Source organism: Etheostoma spectabile, chromosome 24, assembly GCF_008692095.1.
Source record: "Etheostoma spectabile isolate EspeVRDwgs_2016 chromosome 24, UIUC_Espe_1.0, whole genome shotgun sequence".
NCBI classification, from domain to species: domain Eukaryota; kingdom Metazoa; phylum Chordata; class Actinopteri; order Perciformes; family Percidae; genus Etheostoma; species Etheostoma spectabile.
In genome coordinates this window covers 1,067,443-1,076,624 of record NC_045756.1, presented here as the reverse complement: position 1 = coordinate 1,076,624, position 9,182 = coordinate 1,067,443, and the positions used below count along the sequence as shown (strand labels likewise).

The 9,182-nt window shown below is 39.9% G+C and overlaps 1 pseudogene; it reads right to left on the bottom strand.

Annotated features, from left to right (window-relative positions):
* Window positions 1-1,501, bottom strand: part of LOC116673882 (fibronectin type III domain-containing protein 5-like) — a 20,177-nt pseudogene extending 18,676 nt beyond the window's left edge.
* Window positions 1,502-9,182: the final 7,681 nt, after the last annotated feature.

Below are 9,182 nucleotides of genomic sequence, written 5' to 3'. Positions count from 1 at the left end.
CCACCCCCACTCAACCCAAATCACACAGTAAGTCAAACATGAGTGTAAAGCTATGCAACCACTTTGCTCTTTTAGTTCCAACTTTAGTAGTTTTAAGTTTTTAAAGACGATGTTATTCCACACTGCCTCATGTTTAAAGAGTGGAATCATGGCTGTTTTTTATGTGATATTCTACAGATTCTCTAAAATGTTGCCAACATACCCATTGCTGTCTTTAGAAACGTTTGAATCACCACTAGAATTTAAAATGAAGTGATCTGGGTTTAAGCAACGCTTGCTTTCACAGGTTACGTTGACTGGAGCACCAGGGGGTAAAGGGTTAAAGATGCATATAACAGAGAACAAGGAAAATGACCACCATGTTGTCCTCTTTGTCAACGTGACCATATTCACATAAATTCTGTGTGAATATGGTCATTTTTCAAACTCTTGAAAACAAGAGCAGGATGAAAACCACCAACACAGAATGTCTGTAAATGGACTGTTCTTCTATAGCTCTTTTCTAGTCTCATCGACTACTCAAAGTTCTTTTACATAACACAGGAACCATTCACACTCATTCACACACTGTGGCCGAGGCTGCCGTACAAGGTGCCACCTGCTCATCAGATACACACTCACTCACATTTACACACCAATGAGCAGCATCGAGGGCAACTCGGGGTTCAGTGTGTTGCCCAAGGACACTTTGACATGGGATTGCAGGGCCAGGGATCGAACCCCAACTTTCTAATTGACAGGCAACCGCTCTACTACTGAGCCACAGCCGCCACGTATGAGAGAGACCAAGCAGCTTTCACTGAGAACACTGGAAATCAGATCCATTTCCTTCCTTTTTTTCTCCAAGGTCCAGCGTGAAGATTAACATTTTAAAATGTTTGTTTTGTTATGGACAAACCAACTCCCAGACTTGGTAAAAATGATCAATAAGGTCCAAACATTTGAAAGCAACATAAAGCCATGCCTCGATAAGTGACCTCAGAAACAACTGAATCATCCCCTTAACCATCAGCATCTCTGAAAGGGATAGTGGTGTTTATAGATGTTAAAAATGTTATTTCTGTACACATTGCATAGAAATCATCATTCCACTTTAACAAATGAACTTAATATTTGTTCTTTTATGAGATAAGTGGTTGGAGAGACAAAAAAAAAACGTGTTTCAGCACATACTGTACTTTGTTAACATTTGTAGATGACAACTGTCTGCTTATATTGCATTTGTTGCATGTAAGCACCTTTAAAACACACATCATATCCCTGGGACAGAAATCTCCTTATTAACTGAATTCTGCCAGATTTCTGCACCTTGACTTCCCTTTGACGATGACTACATTAAAAATGAGAAACCAAACAGAGACTCACTTGCTCCGACCATCCCCGGTGTTTGCCAGCAGGCCAGCAACAGCAGCAGCACGAGGTGCAGGTGAAGAGACGCGGTCATAACCTTCTCTGTGTCCGTAACACGCAAGTACACACGCACACGCACACGCACACACACACACACGCACCTCTTCCCTCTTCTAACTCTCTTGCGTTTCACTGGAACTTTCCCCACAGGGTCCCAACAGTTCCTACATCACCTCCATCTTACAACCAAAGCATGCACTGCTTCCTCTTCTTGCGTTGGTTTTACTCCCAACTTGCGCAAAGTATGTCAGCAGGTGTGCAACTGCGGTTTCAAATACGCAGAATGAATCTGAAACGACACTTCTCAGTCGCGTCGCGCAGCAGAGGCAGCATAGTCCCGCAGCCCGGGGAAGCTAACAGGTAGTTGGACCCTTTACCGCCAGTTGTCCTCGCCTCTGCATGTATCCAGCGGGCTCGATTTTGCGTCAAACGTCAGATGGAGACGCAGGAATATGCGCCCCTCTCCGCGGCAGCCAGGTGGAAGGTCGCGGGGCTTTCAGCACCGCGGACAGCGCTCCGGCAGGGCGGCTTCAGCGGAGGAGAAAGAACACATCGGCGTTGGTTTGAGGATTTCAATAAATGAAAGAGAAGAAGACATTATGGGGCTCACGCGGAGGGGCTGGGGCGGCAAAGGTGGCGCATGTCATCCAGGTTTAATCTGACAGATTATGGGAAGCCTGGAGGAGCAGAAAATGTCTGTCTGCAGGAGGCTTCGGCGCTCAGGCTACTCCTCCAGCAAACCACACACACACACACACACACACACACACACACACACACACACACACACACCCACACTACTCTTGGGGGTGGGGGGGGGGGGGGGGGATTGGTGCGTTTCATCACTCTGAATTCCAGCACCTGTGTTTTGTGGTCAACAACAGGGGGAACTGTTGATTATGTAATCAGATTACATTTGACATGCCTTGGATTATCCTATATTCATTTGTAGCCTACATTAACTCAAAGTACCAATTTCGTAAAAAAAGACAATAATACTGTTTTATTTTATGCCATTGTATAGGTACTTCATTCTACATTTCAGATGGAATAGTGTACTTTCCTTTTACTCCACTATTTTTGACAGATATAGTTGCTTAAAAGATTACAATTTGACATTAAAACATCTGATAAACTTGTTAAACACACAAACTTGCTAAACATGACAGCAGTGGCTCGCAACCTTCTGGCTTATACAAAAAGCCCCTTTTCACTTCACTTTTCAAATGTCTTTAGTTCCACCAAAGAGACAATTACCTATTCATTGCAAAGAACTGTTCGAGGCCTAAAGAGATAAAATGAATAAAATGGATCATGTAAAACAAAGATTGGAGAAAAGTCTAACATTAACTTTGACCTCTGATTTATCTTGTGAGTCTTTAAAATAAAAGCATGATCCTTAGATTGAGATCACCACAGTACAGTACTTTTATACATACAAAAAACTCAAAATGTACACAAAAGTCAAAAGAAATAATTCAAATGTATCTTGTTAGCTCTTGAAGGGGTCCGGGCCTTCCATTTAGGAACCACAAGAGACATAAAAGATGCTATTGATACCGCTATAATATCACTTTAAATGTAGCCTTATTGAACTGAGGTATAAGAAGCCTGTAAACACTGCAAATGGAGAAAAAGAAGTTCCCTATATTAACATTACGAGGTAGGGTAATATGTTATTATTATAAAGCAGAAGCCTATATTCTGCTAGTTATATTCTCATAATATCTTCAGGTGTGGTAGCCATGTGTCTATAAAATTTTGCGTTTGACTTTGCTTGTAAAATTGAATCCATAAACAAAGACATGCTCCCGACCTCTTGCGACGGTGTAAACTGGCATTTTTCCCAGATTTGGTGTCAAAAATAAATACCTGTTTAATAAAGTCCTTTAAAAGCTGCAGGGCAGCAATTACTCAGTGACCGTCTTCACACATCATTAACTTTCAGGTTGAAGCCTTTCAACATGATTTATTTGACTCATTGCAAGACAAAGTCATACAGTTTGACATTTCTGACATTTGATATTGATTCAAGATCAAGGCAAGGTTTCGCTCTTGGTTTCCAAGATTGAGCTGCACCGTAATCTAAAACAACCCTCTGATGCACAGCACATTGTTCATCATTGTCAAATGAAAGTTGGATGTGTACAGTATGGACTTCATCAGGAAATGTTACAGTGTTCCATCCATGGAAACACCTCTCCAATTATGGCTGCATCTCTCCAGACGGTTAGGGTTTAATAATATGCAGTTTACTAATAGAAAATGCATTGTTGTAGGTGAAGAAGTCTCTGTTACTTAAGATAATCTATAAAAACAACCTGCAACTGCATTTAAGACAGTTTGATTGAAGTACAGCATTTTATGTGAGTATTAAACAACATAGTAAACAGAATACTATCACGATCAGTACTTATTAGGGTACATTTAGCATGTAATAAGGCAATAAAGTAACCCTTCTGCCACGGGGTGTCGCCATTTAGTGCAACTAAGAGTGCTGCACACCAATCCCAGACAAGCTGCTGGGGAAGGAGTATTTACATTCTTAAGTAAAAGTAGTAATACAACACTGTGAAAATACTCCACAAGTTAAAAACCTGCATTGAAAAAAAATCAGCAAAATGTACTTAACGCTAAAGAATTACCCCCGTATGCTTTCCTTTAACATATTGTCTTATTACTCATGCATTCATGAGTTGGTATATTGTTGTAGTTGTCAAGGTAAAGCTGATTTTATTCACTAGATAGTTTAACATGCAAGTACAAAACATGAACTTGTAAAACACAACACTTTTTTTCCAAAAAAAAGTTACTAAAGCTGTAATGTAAGTAACATAAGTTTTATATTTCCCTCTGAGATGAAGAGGGCTAGAAGTATAAAGCAACATACAGTAAAGTGGGAAAACTCAAGTACCTCAAATGTGTTACTGAGTATAGAACTTGAGTTAATGTACTTAGTCATGCAGGTACTAGTTGTCTGCAGTGTGTCAGCTTTTCTACTGTTTCCACAGCTTGTGCACAAGAAATCCACAGACTCAGCTTTGATACAATAAGAATTTGAGGAGAATGAGACACTGCATCTTTGGAACATACCAATTAAACAACAAAAAAGTTGAATCTTGAAGCTTTCTGTTTACTATAATCTCCCTCAGCTGTGTCCCCAGTCATAATTAGTGTTGATTGTTGGCAGCATGCAGCTTCTCCTCTACGTGTCCCCATCAACAGCTCACTCAAAAACCACACGCTTGTTAGTTTGCATGGAGACTTTTAGAGGGTTTGCATAATGTTTTATTGGGTTTTGCAAAACCTGCTCAGCAGTTTGTGCAGAGAAGTCATGTTTATTGTCTCAAAACATTGAATTAAATGTATATTTAATGTGGCTTTTTCTATTGGCTTATTTTTCTCTGTTAATTTGTGTCAAAAGAGCCTTGAATCTACTTTGGTTCAATATTGTAGAACAATAAAACAATAACAAGTGGGGGTGAATACACTCTAATAGGCAATGTAAGGACAGTGGAGACATGGTCTAGCTTTGTTTGAAAGTCTATGGGGTCACAGATGTGAGAAATAAATGATCCATACACAGAACCAGCTGATTTCAGACATCTGCTCAGGACGCCTCCCTGTGGCTGTTGTATAACTGGGAGGAGGATCAGGAAGATGCCGCAGGGTTTAATTATCCCATCTGGTCTGGGAACGCCTCGGGATCCCCCAGAAAAAACAGAAACATCCGCAGGAAAAAAAGGACTTTTGTTCCACAAAGGTAGAGAGATGCAGAAGCGGTGAAAAAGAGAAAAGTTAGAAAAAGTTGGAAAAAGTTAAAGTTTTCAAGCTGGCTGAAAAACAGCAGAACAGATACAAAGGCTGTAATACCTTCATTTTATGTCTTTTTATTATTTCACCCCAAAAAATATTGCAACATAATCTGTATCTATATCTATAATCTATATCTTGCAGATGCAGTGACATCTTTTAAATAACCTGTCAACTTATATATTATTGGTTATTTCACTTCATTTTAATTTTTGCTCAATATGATTTCCTATAAAATTTGCCTTATTGCAGTCTGGAAATCTTTTGGTACAGTTTATCATCTGCAGGTCTGTTTATTTTAACTCAGTTTGTTAAAGAAAACAAAGTATTTTTTTAAAAATAATTTGCACTCCATAGTTAAATGGAATTAAATCTAGGCCTATTTCTGTTATGTCCCTCTACTATAAAGTTGATATAATCAATTATTTCACAATAACATACATGTAAATAAGTAACTTAAATATAACTTAACCATATTGGAATAGAGTTAAAAGCTGAGAGGCTAGTTAAAGAGCTTTGGCTGGGTTTGTTGTTTCCTCCACAGTAACTGGATTAGCTCGGTCTCAAAAGTCCTAGTACAACGTCCTTTACCATCGACTGACTGGCAGCAACCCAACGTATTTCCAGCCCGGATGTTATACATTGTGATCATATGGAAAACTTGTCACCAAAGTTAAAAAGCTATGGCCATCACCAGTGAAATTGCAGTCAGAGTTACTTTGTTGTTAAAGTTCCACTTCACTGCTTTCTAATTTCTTACTTCTCCCTGGGAGGAATTGTTGACAAAAAATTAAGTTTTATTTAAGTTGTTTATTGCAATATGCTAATGCTTTTCTGCCGCATAAAGCTCAGAAAGAAAAAGCCCTCAAGTCAAAGGATTAAAGTTTGAATAAGACACAAAGCAGGAGGAATTATGATGTGGCAGTTTGGGATATTTGAGTGTTTCTGGAGTTTATTTTGAGCTGATCGTTTGAATCTTTTATGAACTGTAAACCAGATTAAATGAATGCCCCATGCTAACCACTGTATCTCTACATCCTAATGGAAACAAACCCAGGTTACAGCAGAGGAACCCTGTTTACTCCAGTGTACCGACTCTCTCCACCAAGGGGAGCTGGCAGCCTGCAGAACATTGTTTTGTCCTTTGGCAAGACCAAGATTATGAGTCAACCAACTTCAGATCACGTCTTCCTCCAGCTGAGCACACACCGATCCAGAACAGGCCAGTGAAACGAGGCCAGACCACATCACTAGATGTACAGTATGATTAGTCTGGGCGTTCAACTGTAAAACCTCAGCAATCAACATAAAGGGAGTGTGCTGCATCAGACGTGTTAACTGAAACAGTGAGAAGCACCAAGAATTCACAAGAATATATCAGACCACATACTTCTACATGAAATAACTTAAAAAAATGACATCCATTCATGGAATACATTTACAATTACACAACCTCCCGTGTATTAAAGCCCACACGTTGTTCTTGTAACCAGGGTCACATTGGGTTCTGAAAGCTGTTAATGATAAATATATGCAACGTATTTATTATGTGCCAGTCTTGGCAAACAGACAATAACTAACACACCACCAAATCTTACATGCATGTCACTCTTTTATGTGCATCAGCTGTTCCTAAAACAGAGTCCAACTCCTCACAACACAAGCTGTGTTCAATGAGAGGGGAAACTGCAGGACGTTACAGCCTCTGCATCAATTAAATACACAGGGTGTTGTGCTAAATGCTAATGCTACCTTGCAGTGAGCACTGTCAAAGTATAATGTTTACTATATAAGGCATGCTAGCAATTGCTAATTAGCACTTAAAGCTGGTACAGCTGAAACTGATGGGAATGTCATTAGTTCTCCAGGTAATTGGTCATAAACAAAAGTATGTTTGACCTGCAGATAACATGAGAGGAAGAGTTTGGATCACCAAAGATATTACATTCCTGACTGTCCATACACACACACACACACACACACACACACACACACACACACACACACACACACACACACACACACACACACACACACACACACACACACACACACACACACACACACACACACACACACACCTAATGTTATGGCAATCCAACTGCAAGACATTTCACTCAAAATCACAAATGTGAACAAGACAAGACAAAACCTGCCGTTATTAACCTGTGTTCACATTTGTTCCTAAAATATTCCTGAAACTTGTGAGCCATCCTGACAGTACAGTACTTAAAAAACAAATAAACCAAAATATGTCCCGGTTATAAAAAGCACCGAGCTGCAGGGTTGTTTCCAATCTTGCACAGCTGAGTGGTTCCTGCTACTTTACAGTATCCCTCAGAGACTAGAATGCAAATTACAACACAATGATGATGATGATGGCGGCAAGGACTACAGATCACAAAACCTCCCTGCTGAGGTGTGACAATTTAATTCATGAGGTTTTAATTCAAACACTGTCCTAACATGACTTCTCCATTTGCATTTTCCTACTTTCATTTTTCTTGCATTATACACATTTATGCAGCTGTGAAAACGGCTGGATCTTTACTTGAGGGGAGATGAGATGTGCTTGAAATTGCAAGGGCTAATTAAGTTTTTTTTTTAACAATGTCATTGCTAATTATGAAAGCCAGCCATGCATGGGCTAAGTGAGCAGCTCCACATATGGTGCTGCAGTCAAGAGGAATGTTTGCGTGGCCACGGCCCACTAAACCTCTACATAATGGTTGGTAGTTTGACGCTTGACAAAAAAAGAAGAAGCTTTAGTAAATCAGACACGGTCCTGAACGTCATGTCGGCAGATACTGTAGGAACAAGTGAGGCTTTTGTCTCAATGCTCAGATTTTTATTAATGCATGGAGCAGCCCATTATAATTTCATGCAGACCTTAGCACTAATGGCTCAGCCTTGTACGGCTCCGTCTCAGCTCCATCTCATCTGAGGTGTTGTGTGTTGTTGGATTTCAGACCCATTTTACACATTTAGTGTTTAGGTTTGGATCTTTATTTAGACTCTGGTAAAGTAGAAACGTGTTTATACTGTATAATATACTGTATACCCATACATCATTCCAATAAATATCAAGTTGTTTATTTATGCTGTAAGTGTTTTTTTAAATTGCTTCGTAGTGCCTTTCATGGATGGGTTACAGAGCCTCGGTTTGAAGGTACTGTAAATGTTTCTTGTGGTTGATACAAAATGAGTAGAACAAGATGCTAAACGACCAAAGAGATCAGCTACTAAGAGTGTATCTGCCACCAGCCGGACAATTCAACAACAGGATAAAACAGACACAGAGCCCTTTTTAGCAATGTTTTCCTCTGAACTTTAGCTTCATTAAGATAAACTACTTCACTCAAGTGACTCAGGATCTCCATCTTGCCAGGCACTGAACTGTACTGTACATGTTGTCTGTCTGATACTCCTCAAGCACCAGAATATTCCCAAATCTGATGAAATCTGTGTTTTAATACTCAACCTGGGATTCTCTCTTTTTACTTTGGTTGTATAGATTTTGATCCAAAATCCTTAAATTGGTCAGAATATGCTGCTGTATTCCCAATCGACCATGACAAAAAAAAAGAACTTCATATTATCTTTTGCACACATCAACTCATACCTCGACCCTACATTTACAATTTGACTAACCCTGGCCTTTCCATGCTTCCGAGCACATTTTGTCCTCACAAGTGCAGTATAAGGAGCCCACGCTGGACCTCTGGATACACTTTACAGACACTCATGCACACACCAGCATGCAAACAGTGACACTTCCAGTATATTCCGGGCATCAAAGCTTCGGTCTTACTGACACCTAGGGGAACTTGTGTCCTTTGTCAAAGCAACTGGTTCTGCCACACTGGCAGCTTCCGCTAGAAGGCAGTGTGTGTGTGTGTGTGTGTGTGTATGTTTGTGTGTGTACCAGTAAGTATGAGAGAGAGAGAGAGAGAGAGAGA